Here is a 23,805-nt window from a genome sequence, read left to right on the forward strand (position 1 = left end):
CCGCAGCTACGGAGCAGAGGCCAGAGGGGGTTGCAGTGGCGTGCCCGCGGGCTCTGCCGGCAGCCAGCTGTGCCAGAGAGGACCGAGCTTCAGACCCAGAGGCCAGAGGCCTGAGGGCATCCCACCCCCCGGAAGGAGCCCAGCCGGGCCACAGGCGCCAGGCCCCGCCAATCGGCCACCAGGAGTGAGCCGGTACATACATGAGCGCCCAGCCCCAGACGACAAGGACCACCAACACACCAACGTCTGAGGGCATCAGCCACCGGCAGGGAGTGTGGTGAGGGGAGATAGGCCTCCGTACTTTAGAGGGCCTGAGATGTACCCAGAGAGGTGGAGTCTAAGACCCAACCTGACATATAGACACAGACGAACAGGCACACGCGGACACAAACGTGCATTCCCACCCCATATGCACAACCAAATACTCGGCACTCACCCAACGTGTAGACAGACACAAATAGACACTGCACAGACAGTCGCACCCCCCAAACATACTCTATATCCCAGGTCCAAGTACCCCCGCCCTCAGAGGGGCAAGCCGCACCTAGACCCAGGACATGTAACCCTTCTCTCTGGGGTGGAGGCAAGCGGACCACCTCCTTATCTGCAGTAGCAGGGAGGCCCTGCATCCCAGACCCCAGTCTGACGACCAGCACCTCCTCCCAGCCCCCCAGCCCTGACGGCTAACAGAACCGGGGTGAGTGAAGACACCAAACCTCCCTACGCCCGCTCATATGTAGTGTTGCTGTGTGCTGTTCTAAAGTGCATTTAAAACTCAGGAGAGCATGGTACTAGCTTCCTCTCAGAGAGAAGCACGGCTCCTCCCGAAAATCCTTAGTGTCTAAATGCATTTAAAATTGAGGGTAGGGCACCAGCGCCAGAGGTGGGTTGGAGTACACCGACCATCCTCTGGATGCTGTAAAACGTGCCCACCCCCAAGGCCCTATATGTATGTGTTATGTGAGAGTGTGAGTAATGTGGATGTCTAGGTTGCAGAATAAAATTGAGGCACAGGCGGCCAGAAGGGGACAGAGGGGGAGTACCTCCCCTGCACCCTGGTGACATACCTGCACCCCAAGCCCTGCGTGTGTGGGTGGGTGTGGTAGAGCGGGAATAGGGAGGCAGCTAAGGATGGGGAGGGAAGAAAGGGAGGGGCAAGCGGCCCCTCCCTGGGGCCAGCTCCCCCCCTGACCCCAGTAGGCACCTCCACACTCTGGAACCCACCAGGGCAAGGGGGCCCAGGCCCATCCGGACCGGGGCCCGCAGCAGTAGCACCGCCCAGCCCCACAGAGTCCGGGGCAGCCCACCCGACTCCACCCCAGAGAAAACTGCACCCACCCCGTCATCCAATCATCTCCCAAACTACACAAGACAATAGACACCCAGGTTGAGTTCATTCTCCACCTCTCCTATATCTCTCCCCCACCTGCAGAGTGAGCTCCTGTAGTGAGGAGACCACCTGCAAAGATATAACAACCTCCCCACCAGTTAGAGAGCCCCCTAGTAGGGCCGATGCACCAGAGGTCCCCTGCACTGGGGCTGAGCCCCCCTGCACCCACCCGCCCACTGCTCCGGCGACACAACAGCCAGGACCCAAGCCCCCAAGGCCCGGCCAGCACCCCAGACCGGGGGGCGGAGCACCCCCAGACCCCCAAGCCTCCACGCCCGTCCCGGACCCTCCCAGGGGCAGCCAGGCTACCAGGCCAGTAACCAACGTCCGCCAGCACAGACCCTCCCCCATCTCCGCTGTACGCAGCCACAAGGAAAACACCATCCAAGAGCCCCAGAGCTCCTAACCAGGTCATGGCCGCATCCCCCAGGTTAGTCCCTCTAGGGAAACGTCCCTAGGGACTCCCCAGAGAAACTACATTTTCTAAGAACTGTCTGACGTTCACCTCTCACTCTCAGAAAGTATACAGACTTCCTTTGATTCACTAGTGAGATAAAATGCATTTCTTGGACAACATGACTTTGATATATTTGTTTTCCAGGAGCAAAGGTCTGTTTATACTGGCGAGCGATGCAGGCAGGAGGACTCTTTACACTGTGACTGACTAATCAATCTCTTCATCATGACTTCTGCTGTCGTGGTTTTAAACCTGCGCAGTGGAGAAAAGAAGCTGAAAGAAGCTTCCTGCAAGTATCTGACGTGTCTTTAAAGAACTAAATCCTCCTCATCCTCACAGATACTCCCTCCTTAACCAGTTTCTTAAACTAGCTAACAGGTGGAGCGACACCACTGCGTACCAAAGGTTATAAAGTTAACCACACAGCAGACACTCTCGGTACGTCAGCTGTGTGGAATCGAGTTGTTCTTGCATTAATACACATACTGAAGTAACTGCCATGAGAAAGGTGAACTGAAGCTTTGATGCTAAAGTTAAGAACCTTTTGTTCACATTGGCAAGTGTTCAATGTTACCATTTATGCCAGTTTATTAATAAAGTACTTTTAAAAACAGCAGCAGGGCTGACAAAAGTGCAATAAAACCAAAAATCTATGAAACAGCAAATAATGAAATATTTTCATTTCAAGACCTTTTTATTAACTCTTCTCCTGCCTTTATAGCACATTTACTTGTCTTACACTCTTTCAGTTGATGTGAGTGACCAATATCTAATTCATTAGCTCACTAGTGCTTTACTGTTATATTCAGTCTGCTGACTGAGATCAGGTGACATTAAAAAAATCGCTAGTGAATGAAATGTGAAAACAAAAATCATTGTGATCAAAGCTCTCTTGTTTGCTCTGAGGCACTAAAGCCTGCACAGGTAATAAGCTTCTTGGCTTTAAGTGAGGATTTCCATTCGTTTGCAAGCAAATGAAGAAACAAAAGTTTGTACGGACTTTAGCGCCCTGTTGTCCAGATGTGTGGACGTCACATTTTATTTTACCGCCCATCTAGTTTCATAACCACATGTCCAACTTAGGGTTGCAGGAAGGGCAGCTTCAGTACATGTTCACGTACTGTGTTGTGTGATATACTATAAGTGTTTGTCCCATAAGTATTTGGACAATGAACTCTGCTGTAGCTGTGTCTCTGTCCACAGTAAAACAATCAGGATGTGTTGAAGTGCAGAATCAGAGTTTTAATTCGAGGGATTTAACAAAAGAACTGCTTTAACTGCTTACTGGCTGCGTTCAGCTGTTACTCACAGGGCACCACAGTGGGTGACTGTTCATGTGTGATTGGACACATTTTTAGGCCTGATGCCATTTCTGACACAACCCAAGAGAGATGTTTTGTCTCCTCCTGAGATTCAGCTGCTGAGCTTCCACTTGGTAGGCAAATGTGTAAAGAACTATATTCAGGGGCGTTTTTAGCCCGTTTTGGGGGGTGCTTCCCAAAATGGATCAAAGCACCCCCAAAGATTTCTTACTTTTTTGACAATATTTGGTGTTTGTGTGATACACTACAAAAAATATAGAAAGTATACAGTACTTGGTTGAGATGTAATCTTTTAACAACAGAAGTATAGATACCCCCCTCCCAGAATGGTTTGTTCCAGCTCGCTTCTTCCCTGCTCATTTTGTCATATGTGCCGATATTAAACCCAAGGTATTTACCAGCTAACTGACTGGATTCCCATTAACCTTATAACTCCTGTTGTGTGTGTGTGTGTGTGTGTGTGTGTGTGTGTGTGTGTGTGTGTGTGTGTGTGTGTGTGTGTGTGTCAGTCAGGTTCATAAAGGATATAGGGACGTTTTTTCAAAAAAAGCAGCAACATTCAGGTAAAAATGAAAGAACAAATGATCCGTCAATAAAGGATAATGTTGGATCAGTGTTTCAGTATTTATGTCTTTTATTTGATGTTCATGTGTTTGGTTATTTGCCTTTTGGTTGAAAGTACACTGAGGGAGGACTTTTTTATTAGTGATTTCAATAGTCCTTATATGAAAGAGACAGGAGAGGAACTTCTCTTCCAGTATGGTAAGACTCGTCAGCAGCAGACCAGGGAGGAGGCTCCTATCGCAGACCTGTCTCCTCCTGACAGCGCGTCGCCGCACAGTCCCGCCCCACTCCACACCTGAACACGGACTCCCTCGTCTCACCGTCAGATGCAGGCAGAAGGGCATCCCTGCCCTGTTGTGCATTGCAGCCATTGCCACCCACTGTTGCTGTTCCTGCGTTGGGACTGGATCGCCGAACGACTCGCGGCACAGTCAGGCAGCAGTTCCTTCCACACACGTGCGGGCTTGCACGCGTTCCTTTTTCTCCTGCTCACCTTTCGTGCGTCACTCCTCTTTTTGTCTCTGCGCTCACTATCCCCTTTAACAGGTCAACCTGGCGGCTGATAGGCCACCTTGGGGAACGCCCCCACCTCACAGGTGCCTACAATTGTCTGTTTAGTCCACAGTGGATTAAAGGAACATGGTACAACATTAACACACATAATATAAATATAAGGATAAAACCATGCCGTATAAATATCAATAAACAAACATGCAATATAAATATCACAATAAAATCATGCAAATAAAATCAACACTATGTACCAATACACAGATTGATAAAACATAAAAACACAAATTTCCACTGTGTGACATCTGCGTGTGATTATCAGTTCAAAGAGGGAGAGAGGAAAGATGGGAAAGAACAAGGTCAGGAAGAATCAGGTAAGGAAACAGACAGGGAGCAGTGACAGTTACAACAGAAACTGTTAAACTGCTTGAGAGAGTTGATCACCAAACACTGATAGATTTGGCAACCTGAAGGTGAGGTGACGTTAAAATAAAAGAAACAATCTGCAGAGCCAAGACAAGGCTAATCAAAAGGTACTGGCTGAAGCATGTTTATTAAATTGTGTTAAAATGTACAAAACAGTGATGTCATGTTTTGAGACTTGATGAATTTAAGAATCTTATGATTTAATACAGAAATTTGCAGACTTGCACAGAGAGGGTAAAATTAGGATGACGGATAACGGAGACAAAGACAACAGAGGACGAGGACAGGAAGGAACAGGGGTTTAAATGCACCAAGGAGACAGTCAGAGAGAACTTGGGACAACTGGAGGCATGTAGGGATGCAGGGACTGACAGAGACAGGGAAGACGTCTCATCGTGACGAGTCAAGTTTACCTTGCCTGGCTGGGCAGCTCTCTGGGTGCTCAGCACCCCCAAAGCTCTGATCTTAGAATCGCCCCTGGTTGAGACGCATTTTCTCTAAACACCGGGTCTCTGTGGCTTTTAAACACCTAAACACGCTGCACCAAAAACTGGTCCACCCCAAGGATCGGGTCCCCCGACACAAACAGAGTAACATAGTGTACGCTGTTAAGTGCAGGAGGATTGCCAGGATTTATACATCTGGGAAACCAAACAACCTCTGGCTAAGAGGATGGCACAACACAGAAGAGCCACCTCGTCAGGCCAGGACTCTGCAGTCTGTTTACACCTACAGGCCAGTGGACACTCTTTCAAGGATGAGGATGTAACATCCTGGACAGGGATGAACGCTGGTTTGAGGGCGGAGTCAAGGAGGCCATTCACGTGAAAAGGGAAAGACCATCTCTGAATGGAGGAGGGGCCCAAGGGTACATCTGTCACCATCTTACATGCTGTGATTGCAGCCATTCCCCAGCTCTCTGTGAATGGGACTCATGGACATGGATCAGTGGTTGTTGATCAATGGTCATGAGAATTTGCATAATTAAGATTAAGGAACTGACCTCAGCCCCAGTGGGCTGGTTTCAGTCATTATGCAAATGTCCTGTTTATAAGATTGAAACCTGCAGTCAGCTGAGACTGAAGACGTCACCTGATGATGACGGAACGTTTCTCCCACAAAACGCTGCGTCCAGATGAACAGAACCAACTTTTGGAGACTCGTCTCTTGTACTGACTCACAGTTTTGTGTCTCTTGCAGCTGTTTCATCGGGCATGTTTGTTGTGACCCAGAGTCCAGATGTTTCTGTCATGGAGGGAGAGACCGTAAGCATCACCTGCTGCTGGACAAGAACGTCTGAAAGATTCAGAGTGGCCTGGCTGAAAAATCAAACAATAATTAAGAGAGAGACCAACGCAAATCAATCTCCAAGTCTCTGAAAAAGGAGGCAAAGACTCATCTTTGAACATTTCAAACATCAGAGGATTCAGGAACATACATCTGTAAAGTGACTGTGGAGATTCCATCTTTAACTGTGTCTAAAGGAAATGGGACCATCATCACAGTCAGAGAGAAGACGGTGAATAACAACAAGCACACAGACTCCAGTGAGTGAACACGTTCAGTTTGGTGACCAACACGCCTCCAAAATATGTGAACATGTCGTCTTTTACAGATTAAACGCTGTCACATAAAAGTTTAGTCTGTCACGTGTCTGTGCTGTTACCGTACACGTGGCAGCCTTTGGTCGTCTGAAGGGACGATTAATGAACATTGAATCCTCCAAACCAGAGCGATGAAACTACCCGAACGTCTGTCAGCTGAAAACCTTCAAACTTACAGACGTTTGTGACGACTGGCTTAGAAAAAACTTTACAAACTTGTTCAGCGTTTTTGGTTTTGTTTTAAATTTATTTGATGATTCCAAAAACACTGCTGATTAAAAATGAATGATTGACTTTTGACTGATTGTCTCATTTAATGAATTAATTAATACTTATCATAGTAAACTCCTCTGGGTTACCATAGTAACACGACCAGTAAAGATGCTTTGGCATGCAGACTGGAGCAGCAGGGATCAAACCACCGACCTTTCTATTGTCAGGTGACCTGCTCCACCTCCTGAGCCCCACTTCTCATGACAAATGACTTCCTTTTCCTTTTCTTTTATTCTCACTGAAACTTGAGGATTGATCATGTTTGATTAGAGCTGCTGCTTATTCTGCAGCCACAGGATGTGCCGAGGCTCAGGGAGGGGCAGCCATGTGACCAGTTCGTCTGAGAGAAAGAAGACATCAAAGACGTGCTGTGGAAGAGCCAGATATGAATAATAACTAATGATTAAACACGTAGAGGTGTATTAACACACAGTGAGTGAAGAAGAAACACCCAGTGCATCATGGGAGTCCCCCAGCAGCCTACACCTATTGGGTGGTTGTTACATGTACAAGATTCAAACTTGTGATTTGAACTAAATAATTTCATGTTTCTGTGGTGAACATAATTAAATCATGGAGCATCTGCATGAAATTCAGACACTTAATTCTTGTTCTTGTTGAGATGGCAGGATACAATCTAGTAAGAGTGGTTAGTTACCTGGACTCACGAAGTTCACAAGATCACATTAGATGTCAAACTGCAGGAAAATCACTGGAGTTTTCAGCAGCAGACAACTACGCCCACAACAACAGATTTTTTTGAGTGTAACTAAGGGAGGATTCAGGGTCACCTGGTCCAGCCCTAACTATATGCTTTAGCAAAAAGGAAAGTTTGAAGCCTAATCTTGAAAGTAGAGATAGTGTCTGTCTCCCGAATCCAAACTGGAAGCTGGTTCCACAGAAGAGGGGCCTGAAAACTGAAGGCTCTGCACGTGGGGTCAAAAATGACGGCCGTTTATTTCCGGCGTACCCGATGTTCTGAGGACCCGGCCCACGTAGACCGCGAAGGCCGGGTCCTCAGGAGAATGCAGCCCATGAATTTGGACACGACAATTGAGGGTTCTCGGGAGGGGCCATGCTAACACCTGCTGCTCTCTGGCAGCAGCACCATGCTCTCCTTTGTTTTAAATGCACTTTAGACAAACACGCAGCAACACTACACATGAGCAGGAGGAGGGAGGTATGGGGTCTTCACACACCCCCGTTCTCTGCTAGCCATTGGGGCGGGGGGGCTGGGAGGAGATGTTGGCTGTCCGATTGGCCTCCCTGCTGCTGCGGAGCCTGGGACGGTCTGCTTGCCTCCACCCCAGGGGGAAGGGTAACATCTCTTGGGTCTGGGTTCTGTTTCCCCCTCTGGGGGCGAGGGTACCTGGACCCGGGGTATAGAGTATGTTTGGGGAGTGTGATTGTGTGTACATGTCCATTTATGTCAGTCCTTACGTTGGGTGAGTGCTGAATGTTTGTATATGTGTGCATGAGGGTGGGGATGCATGTTTGTGTCTGTGTGTGCCTGTTTGTCTGTGTCTATATGTCAGGTCGGGTCTTAGACTCCACCTCTCTGGGAACTCCCAGGCCCTCCAAGGCCTATCTCCCCTCACCACACTCCCTGCTGGTGACTGATGCCCTCAGGGGTCGGTGCATTGGTGGTTCTTGGTGTCCGGGGCTGGGCGCTCAGGTATGTACCGGCTCACTCCCGGTGGCTACCTGGCGGGGCCTGGCGCCTGTTGCTCGGTCAGGCCTCCTCCGGGGTGCGGGGGGCCCTCGGGCCTCCGGCCTCTGGGCCTGCGGGGGGCCCTCGGGCCTCCGGCCTCTGGGCCTGCGGCTCGGTTCACTCTGGCACAGCTGGCTGCCGGCGGAGCCGTTGGGCACGCCGGTGCAGCCCCCTCTAGCTTCTGCTCGGTGGCTACTGGGTGACGCCTCGTCTGGGGATCCTCAGCCCTTCCCATGAGGGTGGCACAGATGCCCCTCCGGTGGTCCTCCTTGGGCTCTCGCACTCTGGGGCCTGGATCTCCTCCATGCCTGTTTCATGCCCTGGGGGACGGGGCTATGGCTCGCTACATCCTCTTGCAGACCATTACATGTGGAAACCATTTGAATACAAGCACGCTGATCCACACAGGTGTGCACACGGGTGTTCACTGTTCGTAGACTTAAATTACACCTTTCTTGGCTGCTACTTCAAAGCACATTGTGCGCTGTCTGTCCTGTGTGCTGAACAACACATTATTTGACCACAAGTGTCTGTGAAGGTTCTCAGTCATCCAGGTCATCGTAGTAAAGGAGCCTCTGTCAGCAAAGAGGCACAGAAAAGAAGACCAGACACCAGCGAGGGAGGATAAGAAGGACAGACGCAACAACATTGTCATCCCCTATGTAGCCGGTGTATCAGAAAAACTCAGGAGAGTTTTCTCCAAGCATGACATCCCGGTGCATTTCAGACCCAGCAACACGCTCAGACAAAAACTGGTTCACCCGAAAGACAAAACGCCAAAACACAGACTTAACAATGTGGTGTATGCTGTACAGTGCAGCGAGGAATGCCCAGACCTCTACATTGGAGAGACCAAACAGCCACTTCACAAGCGCATGGCACAATATAGAAGAGCCACCTCCACAGGACAAGACTCAGCAGTCCATCTGCATCTTAAGGATAAAGGACACTCTTTCGAGGATGCCAATGTTCACATTTTGGACAGAGAGGACAGATGGTTTGTGTACAAACACATCACATGTCAGTTGTCAGCAGAAGTGTAGAGAGAACAAAATGTAAGCGCTGAGAACTTCAGAATCTGAGATTTGTCCAGATTTGTAGAGGAACAGATCAGATTTATTTTGTTTATATCATGTTCAGTCTTTCAAAATTAGAAAAGGCAGAATTTGTGTTGTTCAAACACACTGATTCCACAAAAAGACACAAATGTGAAATTGCCTAGCTAACAGTTACAGAGCTACATGATGATAATTATATGTGAAGACATCTGCTTTTTTAAAATATAGCTCCATGCTTGCATTTACATCTGTGACCATCGGAGAGCAGTAAGCACTCATTAGTCTGTTCCTCTTTACTGATGTCAGTGTTTCTGTCAGTTTAATAATATCTGTGTTCAAATATGTTTCAAATAAGTTCAGTATTCCAACATTGAAATGAACTTCATCATCTCAGCTGAACTGAGCTTCAGAGAAACACTGCATACTGATGTCTGTGAAGCTTTGACAGAAAAACAGTTTAAAACATCAAGTGATTGAATCCATGAATCTAAAAATGTGTGAGTGAAAGACTGAACTATCTGTTCAACAATCAGAGTGTTAAAGGACAATAACATGACACTCTTTAAACTAAACTACACACAGACACACTGAGGAACCACATCAGGAATGTCACCATATTTCATGTTGTATCACTCCCTGCCCCACTCTATGGGTTCCAGGTTCATCTGGTAGATGCCCTCAACCCAGCCAGGGTTCGTAACCCTTGCCACTATCTTTACCAACAATCCTCTGACACAAGGAATGATACAACAACCAGCGATGACCAATATTCCCAAAAACACAGCCAATGAGCACATCACTGATAATGCCACACCTTTCCATTGTCCAAACACAGATGTCATCCAGGATGCCAGCGGGTTTTCAATACCTGAGTGCTCATGCATGGTTTTAGACAAAGTTTTCAGGTCCTCCAGAGCCCGAGTAACTGAGCCATCCTATTTTGGACTCCCACCAGTGAACTTGGACCCAATTGTTCTACAAACCCCATCATGGCGTCCCTGGTTAGGTTAGAAAGTCTCAGCAGATTGTAATGAACATAGTTAATGCGTTCAACATTCTTATTAGGTGTTACCCAAAGGAATATACTCTCAAATCCTGCAGCTATCGGATTCACCAGCTTATATTCGTCTGGAACTCCCCTAGGCGAGTTCAGGCGAGGATCATAAGCATGTGTACCTTGGGTCCCTCTTTTGACCAAAACATGTCTCAGACGTCTGGCGGCTAGAGTACGCGTGTTGCGTTGTGGAATAGCCTTTACCTGATTCCCAATGAGCATGAGTGGAGCTCCTAATCGCACCATCGCACATGTCCCTACGCTTCCTATAGGAACACGAGCCAACAGAGTATTCTCCCCACAATAATAATAGAGCCCACTTCTTGCCCAGCTTCCAATTACCATGCTAGGGCCACTTACATTGTTGGTGGTTCGTCCCTGAAGTGTGACGGCACACCAAGTAGGGTCGATCTCTCCCACCTTGTACTTTTCAATATCAGCAGAGAACTTAAAACATGTATAGTTATCTTGTTTTGGCATAAATGGTCCCACTGTTGTCTGCTTTGAAATGGGAGGGAAAAGTCTAGACAACAAAGTACAATTGCCAGTACTCACCGCACCCCTTGTCAGCTGCAACATACAATCAAAGCCCCACTCGTCATCTAAATGCAATGGTGCGGGCTCTGTAAACAGACGTGGCCTAGCTGAAGCACAGGCAACACAGTCAGATACATGTTGTTCTCTAGCATTATGAGCCACCCACTCAAGCCAGAGATTACTGTCCCTGAAACCGGTGGCACGCTCAATCAGATCCTTAGGCTCCAGTCTAGAGTAATCTGTTGTACGAAGTACTCTCCCTTTTGATTCCTGCTCCTTTTGAGCCACTGTTCCTGAAGTCACTGTCTGATCAATCGGAACAATGATAGAACTTTCTGTGAACTGGTTAGACTTTGGGTCAACTAAATTTACTCTAATTACCCCTGATGGGTCTGTCCCTGTCACATCTACTCCAATCACCAGATAGAACGCGCCTCCCGGGATCCCAGATTTCGGGAGCGTGTCCCACGGTCCTAATGAAAGAGTGACAGGGTTATGCACAACAGAATAATCCCTTTGTATGGCTATCCCTTTCAGTCCCTGCGGCACATGTGGGTGCCATCCTGCTCCTGTCCAACCTACCACATCTGTCCAAGCGCACCACTGATCTGTTATATAGGTGTAGACATGTTTACTCCAGGAGGAGCCCCAAACAGCCTTACGAAAGCATATCATGGGATGATTGCAGACCCATACATCATACGCTTTCCAACTACTACTTGCTCCTGTACACTTAATAACGTCACACAAATCAAACATGAATGAGCTGGTAGACCCTTTAACATAGTTCAACTCTATGCCATTATTTCTGCTGAGACATTCATCACCTTTACCTTTACCTGACCCCTCGCGCTTTTGTCTTTCTACCGATCCTATTTTAGGACCTACAGTCTCAGGAACTGCTGGGCTGGACTGGCCTCCGTGTTCAGACAAGGGGTCCGGAGTGCCTTGCAAAATACAGACAAAAGACAACAGAGCCATGGTTACTATTATTGCATATAATACACATGTAGTTGTAAGGAACATTTTAATACGTTTCTTCCCATTACGTGTGTCTGATTCGTTTGTTTGCATCATGTTATATAAACTTTGTATTCTAGACTTGTTATGTAGATTTTAGATTCTGGACTGAAACTCCCCTCTTTGTGGAGCCTTTAACTTATCACTGCCCCTTTCTGATGGCGTGGCGACCTTCTAGGCTGCTGCTCTTCTTTCTTCAGCCTTCCAGGTGGACTACTGGATGGCCTGTTGCACAGGTGAGAGGGTTTATTCTGCCTCTGTTTGTTGACACCTGTGTTGGTTGAAGCCTCTTCCTCAACCAAGCTCTCATGTGCTGGTGCACACTGCGACCAGTGATACCAGGTGTCGCCCTTCCCTTTCAGCTGAACTGCTGTAGTTGTCCTGGCAACAACCTCGTATGGACCAGTCCAGCGTGGCTCCTTCCACTTGCGTTTGAGCACCTTCAGCCACACCACCTTTGCCTCCGGGGTCGCCCTGTCCACAGCGTGTAATCCAGATGTGACCTGTTTGCGAAACTGGAGATTCTTGCCACCCCTGTGGTCGCTGTGCTACTGGAATGTTCTCCTGTAAAGGATAGAAAACAAAAAGCCTCTCTCTGCTACACCTCACTAATCTACTGTGTTCATCCAATGTTCCCTTAATTATTCAAAGTTGGTTCAAGATATCATGTTCTGGGCTCTATCCTTTATATTAACTTTACTTAATCTAAATGCTCTTTATGTGTGTAAAGAGTTTATCTTCTAAACAGGATTCAGTTCATTTTAATCCTTCAACTTAAACATGAAAATAACAATTTCTGCCTCAGTTTTACCATATCTAAATCATCAAACACCCCAAAAGTCCTAAAATGATCCTAAACCCATTTCAACTTAAACCTTAAATCCCCCCTTTATTTTGACACATGAAATGTGTCAAAATAATATACAAAACTAAAAATGCTCAGTTTTCCCCACTCATGATCCAATCTATGTCATAAACATGAACTTAAAACAGAACAGTCATCAGTCATGTGCTTAGCCTCAGTCCAGTCTTCACCTCAGTGTCCAGTTGGTCCAACCTTAATTCAGTTCGTCCGTCCAGTCACCGTCCATTCATACGTACTCACACCAGGTATTTCCTCTTTCTTGCAGAGACAACAAGAAACTGTTCCTCTTTCACAGTTGCGAGTAAACATAACTAACCTCTCACCTATAAATGATTCTCTCTAACTGAGTGTGTGTGTGTATATGTCGTCCTCAAATGCTCTCTCATCTCACCCGTTGCACTTCTGACCTTTCACCAGACCAGAGGCTCATCAAATAGTCTCGTCTAACCTGCTCCTCAGAATAACTTAGACTCTGCTTTCATTAATGCAAACTTTCTGCAACTTAGTCTTTCTGAAAGACACACACTGTTTAAACCTCTGAATGCAATATCAATGCTGCAGATTATATTATTAATGCAATGGTGACGATGACGATTATTTAACAATAGCAGTAAAATAATTTCCCTGCTCCACACTCCCTCTCTTGACCTCTGGTACACCAGAGGTCGCAATACATTGTGTCCTCGCTCTGACCCTCTCTTGTGGTCCATCCGGCCTCGGGCCTCCAGGATCCTCACCCCCCTGTGGTCGCCGAGATCTTCTGCAAAGGAAACAAAACACCTTTTCCTGCATCTCCCTAACTTATCATATTTGGGACTCTTTAATCAAAAGCATGATCCTAATTATGTTTTGGACTTATAGACTTGTATTTATATATATTCTTCAACGTTACTCATCATTTTACCACTCTCTTAAAACGCTGACACTAACTTCATTTTAAAACCTCACATTTCCTATGTTATAACCTGTTTTTTGATATAGCCCTTTTTATTTCATTTTGCTCCTTTTAATGTAACAATACCTTATAATTCTAGTTTATCAGACTTAATCAAAACATATGCTTTCCTTCCTTTGGTCCTTCTTTAAGTTCAGTTAAAAGCTAAATGAATTTGAGGCCTTTTGCCTGGAATCAATACTGTCATGTGTGTTTCTTCAATTCATGTTTCCCCTTTAGCATTTGGCATTCTCCCAGCAATATACTATAATACCATAATCTAACCCCCATCATTAAAACAGAAATTTTCTCTAGTAAGGGCAAATGGTTTGTCCACATTTATTCATCCACATCTTCATCCAGTCACACATTCACTCACATGCAGTCACCCCATATATTTGCTAATAGTGGAGCCTCCCGCGGCAGTGATCAGATTCTCCACCCTCAGCAAAATGAGCTCATTCATTTGTTTCATTTTGTCACAGTAAAATAGTTTTTTATACTTTTGGACTGGATTGAATCGATACAATCCTTTTAGACAGGGACTTAGACCTGATCACAGGTAGGCTTCTCCTCAGCCAGTTGAAATCTGGAAAGCCCACCTTATATTTGCTCTCCCGAGAATTTTCAGCGCTGTTATTCATTGTTGCAGGCCTGCTTAGAACAAAAATGAGAAAAAATAGAGCTGATTATTAGCTCATCAAAGCACAAAACAAAATCACCTGACAGGTTTTCTCTAAGTGCACTGTTACAAAAATAATGGGCCCCCTCTTAGACATGTCCATGTTTTCTAAAACTCCCTCTATTAAAACAACAAGAACATTCCAAAGCAAACTGACCGAATCAATCCATCACCACAACAACAACCTCAAAAATCCTAAACACAGAACATTTTGCCACCAGTTCTTCAGGGTCCTGTCACTCCGAAGTCAACTCACATAATTTCACCTGCTCAATAGACAGAAAGTCTTGTTAACCGCCACAGTCACAGTCTCTCCTCCAGTGCAAGCTTCACTCACACAGTCAGACAGGAAACCCGAGTTCCTCTTTTTCTTTTCCTGTCCCGAGTCATTCAACTACTTTGCATACTGAGTCATCTCTCAAAAAGTTGCCGTGACAAGAGAAATACATGTTCAAACATTACCACCTTATTAAATTATTTTATTTCTTTCTACAGTAATCACTGGTTTTGATCACTCAGTACAAGAGCACTCCTAAGTCACTCTTTTAAAACTACTTTAATCACTGTTTCTTTTTCCATAACTGCCTTTGTCATATAGCTTCTTTTGAGTTATTCCTCAGCTTCAAACTCAAATGTATTTTATTAAACATTCACACCATTCTGTCACTCATACAAATAGCAAGTTCTTCTCTATACACAACTCTTGGCCTCCAGGGCATAAAACTTTAAACCTAAGTTTTTACTTTTACCAGAACTAGTACTTTACCAGAACTCTCATACGTGCAATAAGACTGCTATATGTGCAATTCTTTCTTTGACAAAGTTGTATTTTGTATTTTCTTACTCAGCTGTATATAATATTGGTATTCTATTTTATTCTATTCTACTTTATTTTATTGCATTCCAGTGTTTTCTAATTTGTGCTGCGTAACTTTGCACTTTTGCTTTAACAAAACAAATTTCCCACCTATGGGACTTAATAAAAGTCATCTTTATCTTTGACTAGCACTAATCTAAATCCTGTCTCATCCACTGCTGAAATTCTAGTTCAATGGACACATGTGTTGCAGTTTAAAATTACAAGAGGAAATAACTCACACCCAAGAACTGTGTGTGTGTGTTAATGTCTGTGTCCCTTTAAATGAAAAAAGGTGAACACATGTGGTGAGTTTTCCTCAATTTACACAAAATATGACATTAAATATCCTTTTCTAATTCCTGTTCTTCTTTAAACACCATGAATGACCTCTAGGTCATAACCTTTGGACTTATAGCTCTGATATAAGTCCACACAGCGCACCAAGCACAGAGAAAATTCAACCTCAGTGCTTCAGAATTCTCCTCAAAATTCAGAAACTGTTTCTGTCTTTTATCTGAAATCCTGAGTCAGTTAAACACCTTGCTCAACTCACGGTGTCTTTTCTCGGGCTCCCTCGTCTGAGCTCACTCTTTTTACCCCGGCATCTCCACCGGAATGTTACGAGATCTTCATAGACCCAAAAGTAAGCATATTATTTCCCTAATCAAAAGTGAAGCCGTTCTTCACACAGTAATTCTTCATCCAACAGCCTTTGTGTTTTGAAACTAAAAAGAGGAAGGAACAGCGCCCAATTTAAACTGTGCATGTTGTCACTGAACAACACACACACACAGACCCAGGGCAATTCTTCCTGGATCATTTATATAACCTTTTAACTCAGTACTGTCTGTTTCTCAAAGTTTCATTATCCTTGCTTCAAAGCTTCTCATTACTTCCAAGTTACTCATTCATTACTTCGACTTTTACTTTATTCTCGAGAATTCAGTTTTACCCCTACTGCGCCAATTTAGTAGTTAAGATCATCTACTCAGCGAACAGATAATTTAGAATTCGGCCAATTTGCACAAATTTGCTTATTGAACAGGTTTGTGCGTACCTTTTAATCTTTTTAGACCGGTCCTCTGTTCGCCTCATATCAGATCCAACCTTCGGCCACATTAGTTCTCTCTGATCTAATCTAGAAACTTCACGGTCAGCCGGACACAGAATCTCTTTTCCCTTTTCTTTGACAAGAGATACTCAAAAATTCTGCAAATTCTCTCCACTCAGGAGGAGGCTCACAGCTTTATTTCTTACTCTGTTTCTGGTTGGATTAAAATAACTCTTATATTAGAATCACCCTGTCCAGTGATACTGTATTTCAAAATCACCAAAGGCACGCTCACAAAACAAGAAAATGCTTCAGCAGCCTTAATGGGATCCCCGTGGGCCTCTCACTGTCTATTTCCAAGCACCTATAATGAAACAACGGCACAATGAGCATGCCTTTTTGTCTATCCCTCATTTAATCAATGTGTCTATTCTTTGTTACCATTAAAAGGGGAAGTGACTGCACCCAAATTTTAACTGCGCACTTTTCCCCAGGAAATAAGAACGGAAAAAGAGACTTTTACAGCCTCTCTCACACACAGCCTGCAGCCGGCTGGCACTTAAATCATTGCAGACAGTTTCTTACGTCACGGTTTCCAGCTGTATGAGTGGGTCCCTACAACCCAGATATACACACCGCTGCTCGTCTTTAAGAGACGTCAACAGGTCTGCAAATTCTCCAGGAATATCAACAAAAACACAGCTTTTCTCGGCCCACGGCGGGTCCACAAATTTTCACTGACCACGGCGGGTCCACAAATTTTCACTGACCACGGCGGGTCCACAAATTTTCAGGTAATACTTTTTAATCGTCTCTCATAGCTCACAGTATTTATTATCAGACTTCTCACTTTTAATAATCAGCACACTTCAATCATATGTCAACACCTCGGACCTTCTTGTCCGGTATTTATTCTCAACACATGTCACAATTCCTCGGAGCTTCTTGTCCGGCATCTACTTCTTAAAACATGTATTTATTAAGTGTCTCTCAAGATGATCTTCTAGATCAATAGGGCTATACCTGAGGCCACAAATCTCAGCGGGGCCCAACCCCTAGTTCAATACCCAGAAAACGTCTTTCCCGGGGGTGGAATCCTTCGGTTCCGTGACTTTTAGACACTTCTTAATCCTTTTATTCCTTACACACATCAGTCTCTCTTCTCTATTTCTTTACCAGCGACGTCTCAAGTTACTTTTAGCTCAGTTCTGCTTTTTCCTAGTGAACAGTGAATGCAACAATTCTCTCAAGTTTCACTTTCGTTGCAAATAAAGATTTCTATTTTAAACAAAACTCAAAACAGAGATCAACGGATGACCACTTGACTATTTGTTTTAGAATTATACTCCAATACAGCACAATTTCTGTTTAAGAGGTTTGTGCCTTACCTTTTTTCTTTGTGGGCCCAATAGTCAAATTGATCACCGTGACGTCTGCCGTCTGATCCACTGATCCGGCCTCAACTGTCACGGCCGGGCGGATCACACACAGTAATTCGGCGTGCCCGTGTGGCGTGCTGGCTAGACCCAAGCGCGGCGAAGGCTAGCGGTGGGTTTGGAGCAGACACGCAGTTATTCTAGTAATGACCAGTGCACGAAGCGTGGCTTCGGAACTGTCGTTACAGACAGAGAGCGAGCGGAGCCGGGAAGAGAAAAAGGATTGAAAGGGATTGTCACTCACAGTTGCTGAATCAGGCGGAGACTGACGTCGGCAGAGTTTCGGAGCTCCTGACAAGAAGATACTGATGTCTGAGCGGCGAACAGGTGGGTGGCGTCTCTCTTTTAACCCCGGCCCCGTGATCAGCTGATCCCAGCCGATCACCGGCTGACATCAACCTCCGCCGACAACAAACACCTGCACCTCGTTCTACTGATCCTCAGTTGCCCGCATCCTCCACCAAATGTTGCGAAATCGATCAACTTCAGACCAGACAACAAACAACGGAGGCTCCGGAAAAGTGCAATCAAACGATGAGTTTTATTATCACAGGAGAACAACCAACCGTCAGCATACGGGATGGGTTGCTCTGACAAGAATACACTGGGTTCTGGTTTTATAGGACAAAGTATCACACCTACGTCAACACAGTTCAAAAATACATGGTGACAGACGGGCAAAAGTTCAACTGTACAGTCAAGGGTTCATCACATACACCTCTAATAACCTTACACCGACATATAATTTCTCCTTTCTACATTACTTGCCTTTTAAGGTAATAACTTCAGGTCTTAGCATCTCTGAGAGCTAATAATGGACCCTCGTCATTAATCACTGAGTAGAGTACTTTAGCAGCCAGTCTCAAACTGAAGTAGAAGACGCTTAGGCCTTCACTCAAACCTGCTACTAGATTAATATGTGTATTGTAAGCATGCATGCAATTAACCTGCTATGTTCTCATCTCCTCTCAGCATGTATCATCTGGACACTCTCACCAGTGAAGCTTAAAACCTTCTAGAATGGAACATCAACTCTAACCAAGCACATTTATGCATTGTGTATAAAATGAACTCAACCTGTAAGAATAGAAAGGTCAATGTGATGACAGACATATTCAATGCAATATAAACCCTGTAGGAAATATTACTGATAAATGATACTGTGAAACCTGTTATTAATACATTCTTCATAAGGCAAATTATATGGTAGCAATAAAAGAATCTCTGAATCCCAACAAGACAGAGGAAGAGGAGGAGGAGGAGGAGATGGGTGTTTCTCTGTTATTGTGCCACACAGAGGAATAATGATCAGAGCAGAAAAGACTCCAGGACTGATCATTTCCACCAAACACACACTCATCACTCCTTCCTTTCCTTTTGATTCCTCTGTAACTCCCTGATATCCAAGCCTCTCTCGTCCACTCGACCTCCCAGTAACAGCGACCAGTCAGACCATCTCTACACAGCAGCTGTTCACAAACATCAAATCTGTCTGGATGATCAGGATATGACTGAACCTCCTCCACATGTGTCACCTTCCTGTTGTTGTCAGACAGTTGGAGCTTTGTGTTCACTGTGTTTGTGTCGATTGTGAGTTGACAGGAATCTGATGGAGAGAACAAACACAATCCAGCTGCAGTTATTGATCCATCATCTGTTCATTGATTGACCCTTTGATGATGACTCCTGACATGATGAAGATGGTTGAATGTGTGCTGCTTTGTTTTCATGAATCCCATTAAAAACACACTTACACTTCCTCAGACCTGGTCTCAACCACCGAACTCCAGCAGGCTCCACCCTGAAAGGAGGAGGGGGGTCAGAGCAGCACAGTCAGCATGCACACATGGACATTACATGGCTCTCACACACACACTGTTACACACTGATAAAGGAACAGTCCAACATTTTGACACATAAATGTTTAAACTTCAAAAGAGCAAAACTCATAATCACATCACATTTAATCTCCTTTATTAAGCACGATGTCCAGGGAGCATTGACATGTGCCACAGTCAAGGTTCAACACACTGTGACATTCATGCTGTCAGGGAGTGGGTGCATATTAAATGTAAAGACTGGGACTGGGTACAAAAACTGATTCAGTACAGGTAGAGTGCAGCAGCCAGTGCATCACATATTTTGAGCTAATGCAGCGGTCATCACACCACATACTGCTTTCTATGTAAAGGAGCCTTCATTCTCAGATTAGGGCTGTTTGTGACCATAAAGTCTGTCTCACAAGGGCAGCCACTGGTCCAGGCGAGGATGCCTCCACAGTGGGATGTCTGAGGGTGCAGACATGGGTGAAGTAAGGACCAGGTGCCAGTGGACCTGTGGACCTCTGGAGATAGGAGTTATTGTTTCACTCCACCAAAAGCAGAGAGAAAGATGTTTATTAATAATCCTTCTAATTAATAAATGCTCTGTAGAGCAAATTTGTTCAAGGTAAACAAACATAAATGATGGAAACAGCATCAACCAATCACAATGCTGCACTGCAGGAGGAGGTTGTGGTTTGATGCATGTGATGAATATATTTATTTCTTATTCTCCTAACAGGAAAATTATCTTTTATTTTTGTATATTTATACTAACATAAGTGCATTTAAAGGCTCGTCATCTTGATTTATTTATTCAGAAATGATATCAAACAATAATACAGGGAAACCCTGAATTAAATGACACAATTCTTGGTCATTGATGGTTACAGCTAACAGTGTCTCTGGGACCACTTTGGACAGCATTTGACTGAAGTGCTGGTTGGCTGCAGGGCCACCATGAAGGCTCTTTCTGGAGCTCTCAGTGCTGCAACATATATACTGCAGTGCAGGCTGCAGGGTAACAGGACCAGTGGTTGTTAATGCTACATCCACTTCACAGTCAAAAACACCCACTAGTCTGGGCTAACACCCAACCAGTGACCTGGTTTCCTCCACCAGCTCCATCCCTTTGTTTCTTAATCTCTTCTTTCTGTTGGAATGATTATTTCTTATTAGAATTTGAATTTCAAGGTTCATCAACCAAAGTTAATTCACTTTGACTGCATTCTATTTTTCTGTTGTTTTCTACTAACTATCATCACAAAGTCCAGAAGATCAGTTTGATATTTTAGCACAAACAAGTTTCAGTAGTAAACACTCAGAAGCAGCAAACTAGCAGTGCAAAAGAGCCCATTTTAGTAGGCGGCCAGTTAAGTTGAGTGACCTAGTAATCCATTTACTTTTACTAATACGTTTTTCTAAGCTGGGGAAACAACTTCCCAGTATTTCTAGTTCATGCTGGGCCAGGCTAAACATGTCCTGGACATGGTCTCTGCACACAGATAAAACTTAAAATAAATAAAGAGAGTGAAAATGTCAGTTCTTTTCCAGAGATCAGTTTGAACAGGGTGCACCGTTGTTGCTGACACAGATTTTGTCCTTTGAGACCCCATACAGACATCTACTGTTTAAGTTAGACCAGAATGGGAAAAATGTTCCTATATGTGTGATTGTTCAAATAACACTGGTTTCCAGCATTAAGTAATCAGACAGAGCCAGTTTCCTTATCTATCAAACACTGTTTGTGGCTGTAACGGCCATCTACATACCTCAGAGTGTCCAGTCTTAGCTGCTCAAGCATCTTCACTCCTGCCCCTCCTGGGTTATTGTAGCTCAGGTCCAGCTCTTTCAGATGGGAAGAACTGGAGCTAAAAGCTGAGACCAGAGACTTGCAACCGTCCTCTGTGATCAGGCAGCCTGACACCCTGCAGACATGACAAATACTCTTAGAGAAGAGAAAAATAGCTAAATGCAAACAGGAAATTGCAGCCAAAGATGAAACAGGAGTTAAAAATAGCCATTAGTCAATCTAAACCTTAGACTGTAAACCTCTAAACCTCATCTACTGAACATTTCAAGAACGCTGACCTGAGTGTTTCCAGTTCACAATATGGACTTTTCAGTCCAGAAGACAAAACTTTCACTCCAGAGTCCTTCAGGTCATTGTTACTCAGGTCAAGCTGTCTCAAACTAGAGGGCTGGGAGCTGAGTAGTGAAGACAGAGTTTCACAGCTTCCCTCTGAGAGATTACAGGCACTCAATCTGAACAGACAATAATGAGAAAAATAATAATATTAAACTTTCTGGTCTGAACCTTTGAAAAAACATGATCTAGAAAAAAATATCATCTCTATAGAGGTTAAATCATGTGGAGGGTTAATTAATCATCAATAATCAATCAATTAGTCATCATTAAATAATTAATTAAACGTCATTAATGAATTAAGTTCAAAATACTTAATAAATTAAATATATACATAATTGATTTAATGCCATGTAATTTCCAATAAATGAAATTCAAATTTATTGATTTTTAAATATATGTAATTAATCAATTATTGACACATTTAATTAATTATTTAAGAATCTATTTATTTAATTCATTTGGGCCCTTCTAGCACTGCAGCTGTGCATGTGCTTACATATCCACTGGTATGTATCTTACAGGTATTCTCACAGCAGTGCTCTGAACATTAAATGACCAGCAGATATTAGTTCTTCATAATAAGCAGTTAAACGAGGCTTTGTGTGATCTGCCTTTGGGTGAAGCAACAAAGCTGGAAAAATTGGACACATTCACAGAGCTTTACCACACCATCACTAGACAACAATGGAATTATTTTAACTAAAAACAAATAATCAGAAAGTCTTCTGCCTGGGGCCCGTTCTTCGTACCTCGCTAAGTAAGTTAGCTGGATTTGATTGTTGACGATTTCGCGTGATCCTGGATCGTTCGGTTCCCCGAAGCTCATCCGGGACTTGCTGTCATAGCAACAGAGCCGTAAGCGTAAACCTGCTCGGGAGCAGGTTTACTTTATGTAAACAGGATTAGATCGCGGCCACTCAGGTATGTCCGCTTCATTTATACGAAAGCAACAGCGATATCCCACCACTGTTTTACCATAAATAGATTTCATCAATGTAACTAAAGATAATGCAGTACTTGATCCTGTTATTGATGTCATACAGCTACATAGGGGAGACCGGGGATAGTTGTAACATTTTTGACATTTCTGTCTGTAAATTGGAGCTCTTTTAAGGTAGTGGATTCAAAATGTAATGCAAAGTATTTACATGTCTCGGCTATTAAATAGTGCAGCTATTTTCTCTGCAGCACAATTACCCATTGCATGGTATGGTCTCAAACACGAAGAGTGAAATGTTACAATTAACCCCATAGTCTGGGTTAGTTGTAACATATCCTGGGGTAAAATGTAACACAATGAAATAAGGGTACTGACAAAACATTAACGTGTAATCTTTGTTTATTCAACACATGAATGCACTTAGAGCCATTTATGTAGCTGTGTGTGTGTGTGTGTGTGTGTGTGTGTGTGTGTGTGTGTGTGTGACAGAATACAGAAATCCAGCTTTTGAACATATTCCAACCCCCCAAAAAAAGACAAATTATGGAATTTTCTGCAACTGAATATTTCATTAATTTTGGTTGGTCTTCCTTGAGTTTGGCCTCATTGGCTCAGTGGGCATTATAACCTATAGCTCTTGCACCAATTTTGAACATAACAATGAAGCTGAAAAAATGTAGTTGTTCACCAGCATCGCAATTCCATTACTTTTTATCATGGCTTACCTTGGTGTGGTTTGCAAAGTGCTTCAGAAAGATGAGGAAATCTGTTTCTTGCACCCGTCCTGATTTATTTCCACCAATACTTCCTACTGGTCCATCTCTGACACAGTGGTCTGCATAATGTATGTGTGGGAACACAAACAGTGGAGGAATTGTGTTGCCAATGGCATTAACCGCATATACAAATGCGACCAGTGAACCTCTCTCTGCTGATGTCGTTGCCCCAACTTGTTTAATATAAGTTAAAGTAATAGTGTGGTAAGTTGTAACATCTGCATTATTGTTACAACTAACCCAGACTGTTGCTGTTACAACTGACCCAGACTCTTATAGCCATGAACTAGCTAACATTACAGCCAACGGCTAAAACACTAGCACTAAAGACCTACACAGAATATATCACCATAGACATACAAATAAC

This window comes from Aulonocara sp. 'chitande type north' Nkhata Bay, linkage group LG3 (assembly GCF_057382095.1).
Source record: "Aulonocara sp. 'chitande type north' Nkhata Bay isolate Kocher_YH1m ecotype deep benthic linkage group LG3, A_spYH_male_GT1.1, whole genome shotgun sequence".
Lineage (NCBI taxonomy): Eukaryota > Metazoa > Chordata > Actinopteri > Cichliformes > Cichlidae > Aulonocara > Aulonocara sp. 'chitande type north' Nkhata Bay.